Raw genomic sequence first — 16,349 nt, 5'->3', positions numbered from 1 at the left:
TTGGTACTAGAGTAATATTTGCTTCCAGGAATGACTTAGGAAGGATTGCTTCCATTTCAATTTCATTGAAGAGATTGAAGAATGTCGGCATTAAGTCTTCCTTGTATTTCTTGTAGAATTCTGCAGTGAATCCATCTGGGCCTGGGCTCTTTTTTGTAGATAAGGACTTAATTACATTTTCAATTTCATTAATAGAGATTGGGTTATTCAAGCAGTTTTACATCTTCTTGACCTAGCTTTGTTACTTAATATGTTTCTATGAATCTGTCTATTTCTTCTGAATAATTAAACCTTTGAGAGTAGAGGTTTTCAAAATAGGTTTTGATGATCTTCAGTATTTCTGCAGAGTCTGTAGTGATTTCATCTTTTTATTCCTTATTGCATGAATTTGAGCTTTTTCTTCCCTTTTTACAATATGGTTGGGTAGAGGCTTATCAATTTTATTAAAATAACCAACTCTTTGATTCATTGATTCGTTGGATTATTTTCTTAGTCTCTATTGCATTGATTTCTGCTCTGATTTTTAAATTTTCCTCTCTTCTTTTGTCTTTGGGCTTGACTGGCTCATATTTTTCTATGTTTCAGGTGTAACATCAGGTTATTTATTTGTATTCATTCTGTTTTCCTGATTTGGAAACTCAGTGCTATAAATTTTCCTCTGGACGGCTTTCTTTGCATCACACAGATTCTGATAAGTTGTATTTGCATTTTCATTTGCTTGTAGGTATTGTTTAATTTCTTCTTTAATTTCCCCTCTGATCCTCTGATTACTAAATTGTGTGGTAATCATTTCCATGTTTTTATGGGATATTTGCATTACCTGTTATCATTAATTACTAATTTCATAGCACTTTGATCTGATAACATGCAAGGGATAATTTCAATTCTTTTGCATTTATTTAAATATGTTCTGTTCATTTATATATAAATGGACACAGCTTGAGACCATGCTCATAAGTGAAATAAGTCAAACTCACGTGTATAAATACCGTATAGTTTCCCTAGTGTAAGAAATGATAAGAATACATAAAAGTGTGTGGCAATCATGATTCCCATTCATATTCGTTTGAAGCCATATAATGTTTTCACTCATTAATTGCAATGGTTTTAACCTGGGTTGTTCAATTTTAGTAACTGCGATAGTACAAGTAGCTATTTTGAAGAAAACAACACAACATAAAAGCTAGTGCTGATTTAATGTCATCTTTGTTTTGAAGTTCCATCAAGCTGTGGTACATCTGTTTCCACTGGTTTTAACATGTTGTATCTTACTATATTTCACTATATGTGAAAAATTTTTATAGGCCAATAGATAATATAGAAACCGTTGTTCGTTTTCTATTACTTGGTTCTAAATACCCTGTAATTCTTTCATTCTCTTGAATGGCTTCACACTGTCTTGATATGCTTGATGCTATAGCATACGAAGTTACACTCAAATAATTCAAGGAAAGAGGCACTATGGCGACTACTATTATGTTAGATTTTCTGGTGGTGAAAAACAGTGATGCTTAAATTGTTCGGTTCTGACCTGCATTGTTCTGTTACAATGTACTCTTTTATCTCAATCTCATCCCTTTTTAAAAATTAATCTATTTTCTCTCATTTTTTAATTAAGGGAAAACTAAATTAAAAAATAGTGGTATATATTATAGTAACTTTTTTTGTTTTCCTATTAACCTAACATGAACCCCAGTATTGCTTTCCCCATCTTGTTCTGTCTGATTATTCTATATTCTATTTTGTTTGACAGTGCCAAGTTTGAGGGTATAGACAACCACTTTGAAGGCAATAAGATATACTATGATGCCCATTATGGTTTCACTATTATCTTTTTTTGAAGTCCTGTAAGGTCTCCAGTGTAGGTTTTATTGGTCTTGTTCTGTACTGTTTTGATCAATTCTATTAAACCTGATGATATAGGGAACTCAATTTAAAAATAGCTAGAGGCACAGTGGTAACCACTTTTCATCACTTGGTGTTCTATTTTTGCATCATGTACTATGCCCACTCTTCTGTTCTAACTGACTCTGTTTTGCTTAGTCATGTTTAGTTTTATTCTCTTCAAAAAAAAAAAAAAGTAATAAGAACTGGTGGGAGTAATAAAACCCAAAAAGTGTAATTGTTATTGTAAAAAAGAGAGGAAAGGAAGGTGGACTAAGGGATACAACCACAGGTACGTTTGACTGTGTAGGATGGAAAATCATATTACTGAGCTTTTGTTGGATCATTGAACAGAACTGTCTCCAGTATCACTGTATTAATGTCCACTTTGTATTCTTTAATTTTATAATTTGGACAACTGTTTCTAGGAAGACAATATGTAACCTATTAACTAGTGGTTTCTTACTGTATATTTTTTTCTTGAAATTCTATATTACCTGTACCATTTTACAGCTTTGCTTTTTTATGTCCTTTCTTTTATTCTTTAATTAAAATAAAAGATTAAAACATGATTTGAATTAAAAAATATGTTCTGTGAGCTAAAATATGGTCTATTTTAGAGAATGACCCATGTACTGCTGAGAAGAATTTGCATTCTGATGTTGTTGGATGGAACACTGTATATGTCTATCAAGTCCATTTGTTCACAGATATGATTCATTTCTGTTATATCTTTGCTGATTTCTGTCTGGTTCATATGTCTCTTGGTGTGAATGATGTGTTAAGGTCTCCTGTTACAATTGTGTTACTGAGAATCTAGTTTTTCACTTCTGTTAATACTTGTTTTATATAACTGGGTGCTGTGGAATTTGGTGCATATATATCTAAGATAGTTATCTCTTCCTCTTGAAGTTTTCCCCTAACCCCTATGTAGTGATGTTCTTTATATCTTCTGATCATTATTAGTTTAAAATTCACATTGTCTCCAAACAGAATGACTACTCCCACTTTTTGGGGTTCCTGTTGCATGAAGTATTGTTTCCATCCTTTGACTTTCAGTCTGTGAATATACTTATGGGTTAGATGTGATTCTTGTAGACAGCGTATGGTTGGATGTTGTTTCTTGATCCATTCTGCCAGTCTGTTTCTTTTAACTGGTTCATTGAGACCATTTACATTAATGGTTATAACTGTTATATGTTGGTTTATTGTTGACATGTTGTCTTTCTGCTGTTGCATCTTTATCTTTCTGTTCTGTTTAATTGTCTGCTTTGCTTAGTGGTTTTTTCCTAAGTGTGTCTTAACTGTCTTTGAATATTCTTTGCAAGGTTGGCTTGGTGATCATGAAGTTCTTCAGCTGTTCTTTGTCATGGAAGTATCTTATTTCTCCATCGATTTTCAACCACAGTTTTTCAGGGAACATCAGTGTAGGTTGGAAATCATTTTTCTTTAGGATCTGGAATACTTCACTCCATGCTCTTCTTGACTTCATTGTTTGTGCTGAGAAGTCTGCAGTGATTCTGATAGGTTTTCTTTTATAAGTGATCTGTCTTTTCTCTCAGACAGCTTTTAATAATCTATCCTTATGTTGAATTTCTGGAATCACGATTATTATATGTCTGGGTGTAGTTTTATTTTAGTTATTGCTATTTTGAGTTCTATATGCTTCACTGATCCTGATGTCAGTTTCCGATCTCATGTTTGGGAAATTTTCAGCTATTACTTCTCTAAATACCCTTTTGACATCCTTTATGTTTTCCTCTTCTTTTTCATTAATCCCTATCAATTGTATGTTGTTTTTCTTTGTGTCATCTTGCAGTTGTTGAATTGTTATTTCCTGATTCCTTGTTATTTTTAAAGGATCTTTCCTTTCCTGGTCCCTAGCAGTAATCTTGTCTTTGAGGTCTGAAATTCTATCTTAACTTTCTTTGAGGTGCTTTTTACAGCTTTCAATGGAAGTTTTGATTTCCTGCATATCTCTTTACATGTGCTTTATGTATTCTGTTTGTTTCTTATATTGCTCTTCCAGTGATTCTTTTAGTTTAGTTCCTCCAATTTTTTAACTTTGTCTTATTTAGATGTGTTCATCATCTTCTTGATTTCTTTTATCATTTCTTCTTTTAGCTGAGAGATTATTTCTCATTTGAATTCCTTTAAAGCTTACTGGAGTTGCTTATTTATTTAAGTTGCTATTATGTCTGATATTTCAGGTATGTATTTCATATATTTTATTCTATGTACATTGCTCCTAAGGTTTCTTTGGATCGGCTGGAGGTTAGAGATTGTAATTTGGTCTTTCATTTGGTCACTTTCCTATATTTCTGTATCAAGTGTTTCAAGTGTTTTTCCAAGGCTTCCCCAGGGTCCGTTGGAGATTCTCTTCTATGCCCTCAGCTTTTGGGACTCCCTGGATTGAGAGAGGGTCTCTGAGGGTGGACAGGCTGGCCCAAGCCAAGTCCCTGGAAATGATGGCGCCTTGTCACCCAGAACTCCAGAGACCTCCACTCACAGCTGGGAATAGGGAGGCCACCCTAGGCCTGTCCAGGACCTGCTGTGCTGGTCCAGTGCACTGCAAAGCCACAAAGTTCCCTCTTGGGGATGAGTGAGGGTCCCAAACTAGTTGGACTCAGGGAAAAGTGCATGGGGCACCCATTCCAGTCCAGCAAGCCTCCAGAACCGATGGTGCCTGTGTGCCTGCTCAGAACTCCAGAGTCCACCAAGCACTATTCATAGTATCTTTAAGAACTATTTTGTTACTTTATAATGGAGTTGGGTTAATTTTATTATTCATTTTGGAAAAGTAACTTTGCCAGGTACGGTGGTATGTCTGTAATTCCAGCACTTGAGGAACTGAGGCAGAAGGATCTCTGTGAGTTCAGGGTCAGCCTGAATTCTATAGTGGGTTCAAGACTAACCTAAAATGCATAAATGAGACCCTGTCTCAAATAAATCAATAAAATAAAGGAGGACTTTTGCAGGACACTATAATTAAGGACACTATATTTTGCTCTAAGAAATAAAGGGGATAAGATAAATAGAAAATGATCTCCTTTGGAGTTGGTAAACTGCCTAAACTGCAGTAATAATTAAAGCAAAAATTATTAATTCCATTAATAAGAAACAATTATTGACAAAATAGCATGAAAATAATTGTGCTTATAAATTTTTAACTGTTTACTACTTAAAGTAATACTGTATTTTTATGCCTACATGTAACAATCAGTAATCATAACATTACTGAGCAGTAACATCAGAAAATACTGGATGCTGAGAAAAATCAATTAGCTTATGTTTAATATAAAAGTTGTAGAGCAGAACAATAGATTGTTAATATTTCTGAAATAAATTTTATTTTGAAGAGTTAAAGCTCAAAGTTTTATGAAAGACACAGATTTTTATTCAGTAACAAAATCATTCAAATGGGAATTTGATATAGAAGAAAGTAAAATATTTTCAGACTACACAGTTTTGTTTCTCCATACTTTCTGTTTAAACAATTACTAAGGGATATGTAAAGTAACACAAATAAAAATTAAACAAACTGAGAGTTCTGTCATGTTTCTCACAGCACTACCTTAAATTTTAAATGTACATTAAATTGTAGAAATGTTTTAAACATATTCAATGAAATCATGACAGCATATCTTTGCCCTTAATTATAATTTAATATTTTGATAAACTATTTTATGACATGACTCTAACATACTCCTTCTTCAGGCAGTTATGACAGTTAAATTTAAAAATCCAAGTAAATTCTCTGCTCTCACTGAACCTACAATAAAATGAACTTTACCTGGCTGCGCTGGCAGTGCTGATGCAACTCACAGCACCATGTTCTCTTTATCCATTACTTCCTTTTTCTTCTGTTCTCTTCGGTTTACATCTCGTTTGTAAGACTAAAAATATTAGTATATTGTCACATTATAGTCAGGGAATATCTTCTAGGACTCCATATAGTATAATAGTACTTCCAAGTTTATTCATTTCTTGACAATTGACTGATATGATTCACATAAAATGAAAACAGATTAAAGCTACTTAATGATGAAAACAGTCAAGAAATAATTTGTATAAAAAGATATAATTTTTTAAAAGGAGGTAATTACAAGTGTCACAATCTTTCTTTATGACAGGACAATTCTTTTTGGAACCATTGGAAATTCTATTCGTCTTATCACCAGTGTAGAGAAATCTTACTGTCATCTGTCTACTTTACTATTCTACTTTTTATGTCATTTCTTTGCCTGAATAATAAATTTTGTCTCATAGTGCACTGGTAAAAGTTTCAAAAATTTAATTTGCTCATTCAAATATTGGTTTTTGGTACATACCAGTGGCTGTTGCAAAAAAAATTAAAGTTCAAGCCAAGATTCATTTTTAATAACAGTTTAAAGATAAAGATGTAAAATCTTCTGGACTTTTCAAAAAAGTTAATAAATGAAAAGAGAAGGAATTTGAACATTTTGAGTCCTAGTTGTGTAAGTGTGTGTGTGTGTGTGTGTGTGTGTGTGTGTGTGTGTGTGAGTGTGTATACGAGTGTGTTGTTCTGGGAATTTTATCCATGACTTTGCATGGCAATTCCCCCATCCCAGTTCATATTTCCTGTTTTTGAGCGTAGCTTTCACTGTTACAAAGTTACCCAGTCTGGTCTGAAACTTGTGATCTTCCTGCATCAGTCTTCCAGTGTGCTTAGATTAAAGGTATGGACAAACGTGTCTAGAAATTATCTCATTTTTAAAGTGATGTGCTAATTAGTCCTGTGTTATAGCAGATAAAGGTCATTTAAAAATGAAAAAATACGATTTACTGTGAAATACAAAATATTCTCAAAATGAGAGTGAAAGGCAATTAATATTTAAAATTGTTTTATAATTTTAACTGAATAAAACATCTTTTATTGATTTTATTAAAACAAAATGCACAAGCAATTGCAAATCGCATGTCCTTCACAAATGTTACCATAAGAAATACACTGGAGTGAGTTTTTTCAACATGTAAAATTCATTACAGATACTATAAATAAATATTTAAATAAGATTGTGCTGTAAAGTCTATAAATCAAATTGACATATAAATTTAAATTTGTATCCTGGAGCAAATACATGTAGAAAGGTAAGAACATTAATATTTTTACCTAATATACACTGTCAAATTTGAATGACATTCTTAAACAAACTGAGAACAAAATTGGAAGACTGGGAGGCTAAAATCCTTTTTTTTTTTTTTTTTTTTGGTCTTTTTCTTTTTTATCAGTACCGGGGATCAAACTCATGAGTACCTGCTTGCAAGGCAGGGGCTTATGTCGCTGAGCTAAATCCCCAGCCCAGAGAGGTTAAAATCTTCAGAAAGACGAAAGAGAAACAAAATCTAGAGTAGTTTAACAATACTGAATATTCACTTTTTTAATGGAGAAAAACTAAAAATGTAAACTTGATATGAATACATGTATTAAAAAAACAAATACATTCAAGTTCTGGAGGTTATCTTTTTAAGAACCTAGACAAAAAAAGTCAATAATGTGTTATTGGAAATGTTCTAGCACATGGGGAAAGTGATTAAGATTAAAATATTTTATACATTGTAATTTTGTTTCAAATATTTTGACATTTACTTCAAAGAACCTTATTTTTCCAAATAATTAAATAACAAAAATGTATCCTTTGGCTTTATGATAGAAAAAAAATCTAATTTTTTTGAGGCAGCATCTTGCTATGTAGTTCAGGCTGTCCTTCAATTCACTAGGTAGTCCAGGCAACTTAAACTCATGATTCTCCTGTGCAACCTCCCAAATTCTGGGATTACAGGCATGTGCCACCATACCAAGTTTGCATTTTAATTATTCAGGGAAATCCTTCAATAGTGTGCCCTTAATGTGTCTTTAATGTGAAGGATTAGCCCCTCAACAATTCAAAATGGCATCCAGAGAAAACTCATTATTTTTAAGGTATGAGAGGTAACGTCAGCAGGAGATTTACCACAACCCTATAATAAACTAAAGGGACAATGTATAAAATTGTTATGCATAACTATAGACTCACATGTTTTACTTTAACTTGCTAATTAATGACTTATTTCTTTTCTTTTGTATGAGTTATCTTAGTTCATATTTGTGAATGTATATGCCACTATGATTTTATAAAGTCATAAAAATTTATAATAATTTGAAGTACTCTATGCAGTCTTTTAAGATGTCTTCTGTAAAAATCTTTATATCTTGAAGATATACTGTTAAATTGTTCTTTAGCATGAAAGATTCATTTATAACAGCAAGTACATGGTGAAACGGAAATACAAATTGACAAATGATAAAGACAACAGAGTAAATAATAGTGCTGCTTGGAAAAATTAAAAGCTAAATATAAAATATAGCATAAAACAGTGATACATCAGTAAACCTAACATTAGTAGAAACAATTATATATACCTGTTTTTTAAAAAACCATTAATTATTTACACTAGAGAAACTATATGATATATACGATAAATAACCATACTATTAATCTTAGCTCATCAAAAAAATAATTTCTGTTTTCATTGTCTTATTGACCATTTTCACATCTAAATCTTGTAATCTGAACAGCTTTCAAGATGCATGCAATATAATAACTAGTGTTAATTTCCTATTTTTTGAAATTCTGTATTATTTTTTGCTTTTTTAAATAAAAAAGGCATTAACTGCAATTTCATTTGTTTTATGTTTGTAATGAGTTTGATAATATGATATAATCATATGGTTGAATGAGAACTACAAGGCCATTGATTTTTTTTTTTATTTTGCAATAACATATTACAACTGTAATTGATATTAACAATAGACCTCATTTTTTTTTTCAATTTATAACTGGTCTCTTGTTAGACTGTGACTGAACTAATTCTTAGCAATACTGCTTTAACAGCAAAGCTGAATCTAGGCCTATGATGTTTTAAACTTTAAAAAATGGTAAAGGACTAAAATGCATCAGTTTTTTCAAGTTTTATTTTTATTTTTGTATGTTCATTTACACTGACAGCTTTTGAAGGAAAGTAATTGGAATGTAATTAGAATTTGAGATATAAAGTATTCACACTCTATTGACAAGTATATTGTATAAATATAAACCTTATTGAGAAGTGTAAACTTTTCCTCAACAAAATCATTTATTATGGTCATGTAGTGATTAATCAAATAATATAGAAGTATATTACACACACAGTGTGTATATATATTTGTCCTACTCATCGCTGTATCCGCTCATTCCTCTTCTCTTACAAATGCTACTTGTCCTGCTGTCAATAGACATTTCCATCCACCTTCAAGGGATATTCTCACCAAGTAATCCAGATTTGTATCTGGTGACATTCTTTCTACAGCATTAGGTGTAAGAGATTGAAATTTGGACTGCAAAATTTTAAGAATCTATAGAAAAAGATGAACACTTTCTGCTGGACTAAACTAATTGTGAATAGAAAAAATAGATGTGACTGTTAATTATGATTATCAATTCACCCGCATTAAGAAATACCTAGCAGATTAATAAAGAAAAGATCCGTGGTGATGTTTCCAAGTATGGCTGGTACATAGGCCAGTAAACTAAAAGGGAAGACCTACCTGATTCTGAATGGTACTATGCAATAGGCTTGCAGACAGAGCAGAATGAAGGGAAAAGGAGGTCAGTCTGCATTTGAAAAGCTCCATTGTGTTTGAGCACACGAGATTTTTGCTATTACGGTCACTTGTGGACATCAGATTCCAGCTTCCTCCACATATCAATAAGAGTCAAACAGCTACTCAGAAGGGACATTCCAGGACTGAGACCACTGTTGCAATTTGCATTGCTTCTGATGTGATGGTATAGTTACTTGGACTGAAAAGCTACTGGATCTTCTGGTTCTCCATCATGCATATGATCATTGTGGAACATACTCTGATTCTATAAGCCATTTGTATGTGTGTGTAAATATATAAAAATATATGGAATATATATGAAAAATGTACAGAATATTACATATAACATTAAATATTCCTATTATTTGCATTCTTCTAGGGAAGGCTAAAGATACAATAGATTAATTTGGAAATTAAGACACTATGATTACTCTGAGATTCATTATCTTCTACAAAAGTTAAATTCCTAAGGACATAGAATTTAATAAATAATTTTACAGTACCCTAAGGATTCAGAAAGAAAATTGCTAAACATCAGAGAGACGTGACGTTAGCCATGAGAATCTAAATCTAAAGTCATCTAAAGTGAAAACAATAAATAAAACAATGATAGTTGATTAAAATAAAATTAAAGAGGGATCTAGTAGTGGCTATTCCATGGACAATTCTCTTTATAATTTGAAAAATATACACTTAATTTGAAAGATAATATACTGTAAAACCCTGATGACTTAAATGTAAGAGAAATATATTTGGCAGACAAGATACAAATAATGGGAAGTAGAATCTAAAGGAATTTTGGTCTCTGACGTTACTATGGTCATAATGATTGTATTCTTTTGCTCAAAAGTTACTGGATTCTGGACTACCTCAGAATATTTCTTTTTTTTTTAATTTTATTTAAAATAAAAAAGAGAAAAAACAAACAAAACAAAGCAGTGTAAGGGTACAAGTAATACAGAACTACAAAAAAAAAAAAAGTAAGAAATCACCAGTTAATAGATTACACATTATCATCTTAGAGATAGTTGCTCAAGTCACAGTATCAAAGCATACAAAGTGAACATTCAAACAGAGAGACTGCAAAAGGATGTGTTCAATGATCCAACCAAAAACATTAATATGGTCAGCTACTTAACACCCCTAAACAACTTGCAGTTCTATCCTTTAGAGCACTTTTATTCCCCTCCCTTTTTTACAATAAAATTTACACATTTTGGATTTTATTACTCCTTAGTTCTTCTTACTTTTTTTTGGAAGAGAATAAAGTCAAATATGGCAAAACAAAGCTGTCAAGGATAGACATAGTACATAATGTAAAAACAGAGTACAGGGTTATCAACAGTGGTTACCATAATGCCTCTTGCTTCCTTAAAAAGAATTGTCTATCTCATTAGGTATTATAAAGTTGAATAAAACAGTAGAGAACAAGACCAATAAAACCTAAACATTGTAAACATTACAGCACTTCCAAAGGAGATAATAGTCAAACCAGAATGGGCACCTTAGTGAATCTTATTGCCTTCAAAGTAGTTGCCTATACCCTCAAACTTGATACTGTCAAACAGAATGAAACAGATTCTAATCAGTCAAAACAAGATAGTGGGAATATCACAGGACTTAACAAATTAATAGGAAATCAAAAAAGTTACTATAATATATCCTGTTAATTTTTAAAATTTTCCCCTTAATAAAACAAACCATAAAAAATAACTAAATAATTTTTTTAATGAATAAGGGAGAGATTGAGATAAAAGAGGACATAACAACATAACAATATAGGCCAAAGCATGACTGTTTCAGCAACCTAGTGCTTCACAACCAAATAGCCCAACTTAATAGTAGTTACCATAGGATCTGTCTTTTTCCTTGAAATATTTGAATATAACTTCGTATATTATAACTTCAAATATTTCCATATCAAGAAGCCCAGAATAAAGCCTTTCCAATAAGTGAAATCTTTATAAGGCTTCAAGGCCACATAATGGGGAATCATGATTACCACACACTTTTATATATTTGAATCATTACTTACATTAGAGAAACTATTCGATATTCACACATGCGATATTGATTTATTTCACTTATGAGTATGGTCTCAAGCTGCGCCCATTTATTGATAAATATCTCAATGTGATCATTCTTTATAGCTGAGTAATACTCCATTGTATAGAAATACCATAAATTTTTTATCCATTTCTCAGTTGATGGACACTTGGGTTGTTTCCAAGATCTGACGATTACAAATTGTGCTGCTATAAACATAGGTGCACATATATAACTGTGGTATGATGCTTTCAGTTCTTCTGGGAACATGCCTAGAAGTGGAATAGCTGGAATAAATGGGAATTCCAATCCCAGCTTTTTGAGAAATCTCCAGACTGACCTCCACAAAGGTTGTACCAGTCTACACTGCCACCAACAGTGCAGGAGAGTTCCTTTTTCCCCACAGCCTCTCCAGCATTTGTTGTTGTTGGTTTTCTTGATCCTGGCCATTCTTTCAGGAGTGAGATGGTATCTCAGTGTGGTTTTAATTTGCATTTCTCTAATGACCAATGATGATGAACATTTTTTCATGTATTTATTTGCCATTTGTATTTCTTCATCTGAGAAGTGCATATTCATCTCAGGTGCCCATTTTTGGATTGGATCTTTGAATTTTGGGGGTCTCAGTTTTTTTAATTCTTTATATGTTTTAGAGAAGAATCCCTTGTCTGAGAGAGAGCTCACTAAAATCTTTTCCCAGTTTGTGGGTTTTCTTTTCACTATGCTGGATATTTCTTTTGACATGCAGAAACTTTTTAATAAGAAGTGGTCTCAGTTATTGTTTCTGGGAAGTATTTCCCATGCAGTTTGAGTCCTGTTCATGAATTCTCTACCTACCCCTATGTCTTCAAGGTTTCTACCCAATTTGTCTTCCAATAGATTTAGTGTTTCTGTTTTAATATTCAGATCTTTGACCCATTTAGATTTTAATTTAGTACATGGTGATAGGCATGGTTCTAGCTTTAGTTTTCAGCAAATGGAGAGCCAGTTTTTCCAACACCATTTATGAAAGAGACTGTTGTTCTTTCAGTGAACCTGCTTGGCTCCTTTGTCAAAGATAAGATGGTTGAGTGTGTTTGTAGTTGTGGTTGTATTTTCTAATCTATTCCATTGATCTTCGGCTCTGTTTTGATTCCAGTACCATGCAGATTTTACTACTGTTGCTTTGTAGTATAACTTCATGTCAGGGATTGTGATGCCTCCTGCCTTGCCTTTGCTGCTTAGAATTGTTTTTGCTATTCTAGGTCTCTTCTGGTTCCAGATGAATTTTAGGAGTGACTTCTCTAGATTTATAAGTTATGTCAATGGTATTTTTATTGGGATTGCATTGAATCTGTATAACAGTTTTGGGAGAATGGCCATTTTCACAATTTTTGTTCCTCATATCCATGAGCAAGTGATGTCTTTCCATTTTCTGAGTTCATCTTCAGTTTCTTTTTTCAGTGTATTATAATTTTCCCTGTGTAGGTCTTTCACTTCTTTCGTAAGAGTAATTCCTAAATATTTCATTTTTTTTTGCTTGCTAGTGTGAATAGTGTGGTTTCTCTTATGTCCCTCTCTGTGATTTTTTTGTTATTGTATAGGAATGCTATTTATTTCTGAGTACTGATTTTGCATCCAGCTATGTTATTGAATTTTATTATATCTAAGAGTCTTTCAATGGAGTTTAGGGGGGTCTTCTGTGTAGAATATCATGTCATCTGCAAACAATGATAATTTAAATTCTTCTTTTCCTATCTTTAACCCTTTTATTTCTCTCTCTTGTCTAATTGCTCTGGCTAGTACTTCCAGTTACTATATTAAATAGGAGTGGTGATAAAGGACATCCTTGTCTTGTGCCTGATTTTAAAGTAAAGGCTTTTAATTTTTGGCCATTTAGTGTGATGCTGGCTGTTGGTTTGTCATAAATGGCCTTTATTATATTGAGGTAAAGACCATATACTCCAATTTTCTGTAAAGTTCTTATCATGAATGAATGTTGGACCTTATCGAAGGCTTTTTCTGCATCTATAGAAATGATCATGTGATTCTTGTTTTAGGCTTTACTTATATGGTGGATTAAATTTATTGATTTATGTATGTTGAACCATCCTTGTATTTCTGGGATGAATACCACTTGGCCACGGTGTATAATCTTCTTGATGATTTGCTGCACCCTATTTGCCAATATTTATTGAGGATTTTTGCATCTGTGTTCATTAGGGAGATCGGTCTATAGTTCTCTTTTTTAGTTGGGTCTTTCTCAGGTTTTGGTACTAGAGTAATATTTGCTTCCAGGAATGACTTAGGAAGGTTTGCTTCCCTTTCAATTTCATTGAATAGTTTGAGGAGTGTCGGCATTAGGTCTTCTGTGTATTTTTTTTTAGAATTCTGCAGTGAAGCCATCTGGGCCTGGGCTCTTCTTTGTAGGTAAGGACTTAATTACATTTTCAATTTCATTAACAGAAATTGGGTTATTCAGCAGTTTTACATCCTCTTGACCTAGCTTTGGTACTTCATATGTTTCTAAGAATCTATCTATTTCTTCTGTGTTATCAATCCTTTGAGAGTAGAGGTTTTCGAAATAGGTGTTGATGATCTTCTTGATTTCTGTTGAGTCTGTAGTGACTTCACCTTTTTCATTTCTTAATGCATGAATTTGAGGTTTTTCTTCCGTTTTTTAAATAAGGTTGCCTTGGAGCTTATCAATTTCATTTATTCTTTCAAAGAATCAAGTCTTTGATTCATTGATTCTTTGGATTGTTTCCTTAGTCTCTATTGCATTGATTTCTGCTCTGATTTTTATGATTTCCTCTCTTCTTTTGGTTTTGGGCTTGACTTGCTCTTCTATGTCTAGCTGTTTGAGGTGTAGCATCAGGTTATTTATTTGTATTCGTTCTGTTTTCCTTATGTGGGAACTCAGTGCAATAAATTTTCCTCTGAGGACGGCTTTCATTGTATCCCATAGATTCCAGTAAGTTGTATCTGCCTTTTCATTTTGTTGTAGGTATTGTTTAATTTCTTCTGTTACCCACTGATTACTCAAGAGTGTGTTATTCAGTTTCCATGTGTTTGTGGGATTTTTGCGGTATCTTTTATCTTTAATTCCTAATTTCAGAGCGCTATGATCCGATAACATGCAAGGGATGATTTCAACTCTTTTGCATTTGTTTAAATATGTTCTGTGAGCTAATATATGGTCTACTTTAGAGCATGATCCATGTACTGCTGAGAAGAATCTATATTCTGATGTTATTGGATGGAACATTCTGTATATGTCTATCAAATCCATTTGTTCGCAGGTGTGATTCAGTTCTGTTATTTCTTTGCTCATTTTCTGTCTGGTTGATCTGTCGCTTTGTGTCAATGGCGTATTAAGGTCTCCTTTTACAATTGTGTTACTGATAATTTGAGTTTCAATTTCTGTTAATAGTTGTTTTATATAACTGGGTGCTCTGGAGTTTGGTGCATATATATTTAAGATAGTTATCTCTTCTTCTTGGAGTTTTCCCCTGACGAGTACTGTAGTGACCTTCTTTGCCCTTTAAGGTCATTGTTGGTTTAAAGTTCACATTGTCTGCAAACAGAATTACTACTCCTGCTTTTTTTTTTTTTTTGGATTCCTGCTGCATGAAGTATTGTTTTTCATCCTTTGACTTTCAGTCTGTGAGTATCCTTCTGGGTTAAATGGGTTTCCTGTAAACAGCATATGGTTGGATTTTGTTTCTTAATCCATTCTGCTAGTCTGCTTCTTTTGATTGGTGCATTGAGACCATTTACATTAATGGTTAAAACTGTTAAATGCTGGTTTATTGTTGACATGTTATCTCTCTCCTGTTGCATCTTTATCTTTCTGTTCTGTTTAATTATCTGCTTTGCTTATTGGTTTTTTCCTTTGTGTATCTAAAATGTCTTTCAATATTATTGCAGGGTCAGCTTGGTGTCCATTAAGTTCTTCATCAGTTCTTTGTCATGGAAGTATCATATTCCACCATCAATTTTGAATGATAGTTTTTCAGGGAACATCAGTGTAGGTTGGAAATCATTTTCCTTAGGATCTGGAATACTTCACTCCATACTCTTCTTGACTTTATTGTTTATGCTGAGAAGTCTGCTGTGATTCTGATAGGTTTTCCTTTATAAGTGATCTGTCTTTTCTCTCTGACAGCTTTTAATAATCTATTCTTGTGTTAGATTTCTGGGATGGTGATCATTATATGTCTGGGTGTAATTTTATTTTGGTTATGACTATTTGGAGTTCTATATGCTTCACTGATCCTGATGTCAGTTTCTGATCTCATGCTTGGGAAATTTTCAGCTATTACTTCTCTAAATATCCTCTTGACATCCTTTATGTTGTCTCCCTCTTTTTCATTAATCCCTATCAATCTTATGTTATTTTTCTTTGCATCATCTTGCAGTTGTTGAATTGTTATTTCCTGATTCCTTGTTATTTTTAAAAGATCTTTCCTTTCCTGTTCACTAGCTGCAATCCTGTCTTGAAGGTCTGAAATTCTATCTTCACTTTCATTGAGGTGGTTTTTACAACTTTCAGTGGAGTTTTTTATTTCTTGTATATCTCTGTGCATCTGCATTATGTATTCTGTTTGTTTCTTATATTGTTCATCTAGGGATTCTATTTTTTTCTTTAGTTCCTCCACATTTTTAACTGCTTTTTCTTTAGATATATTCAGAATGTCTTTCATTTCTTTTATGATTTCTTCTTTTACCTGGGAGATTATTTCGAGTTTGAATTCCTTTAAAGCTTTTTGGAGTTGCTTGTTAATTTCAGTAG

This window comes from Cavia porcellus, unplaced genomic scaffold, assembly GCF_034190915.1.
Source record: "Cavia porcellus strain 051 isolate PalLab524CR breed Dunkin Hartley unplaced genomic scaffold, mCavPor4.1 scaffold_4, whole genome shotgun sequence".
In the NCBI taxonomy this organism is placed as follows: Eukaryota; Metazoa; Chordata; class Mammalia; order Rodentia; family Caviidae; genus Cavia; species Cavia porcellus.
Note: the sequence above shows the minus strand (reverse complement) of the source record.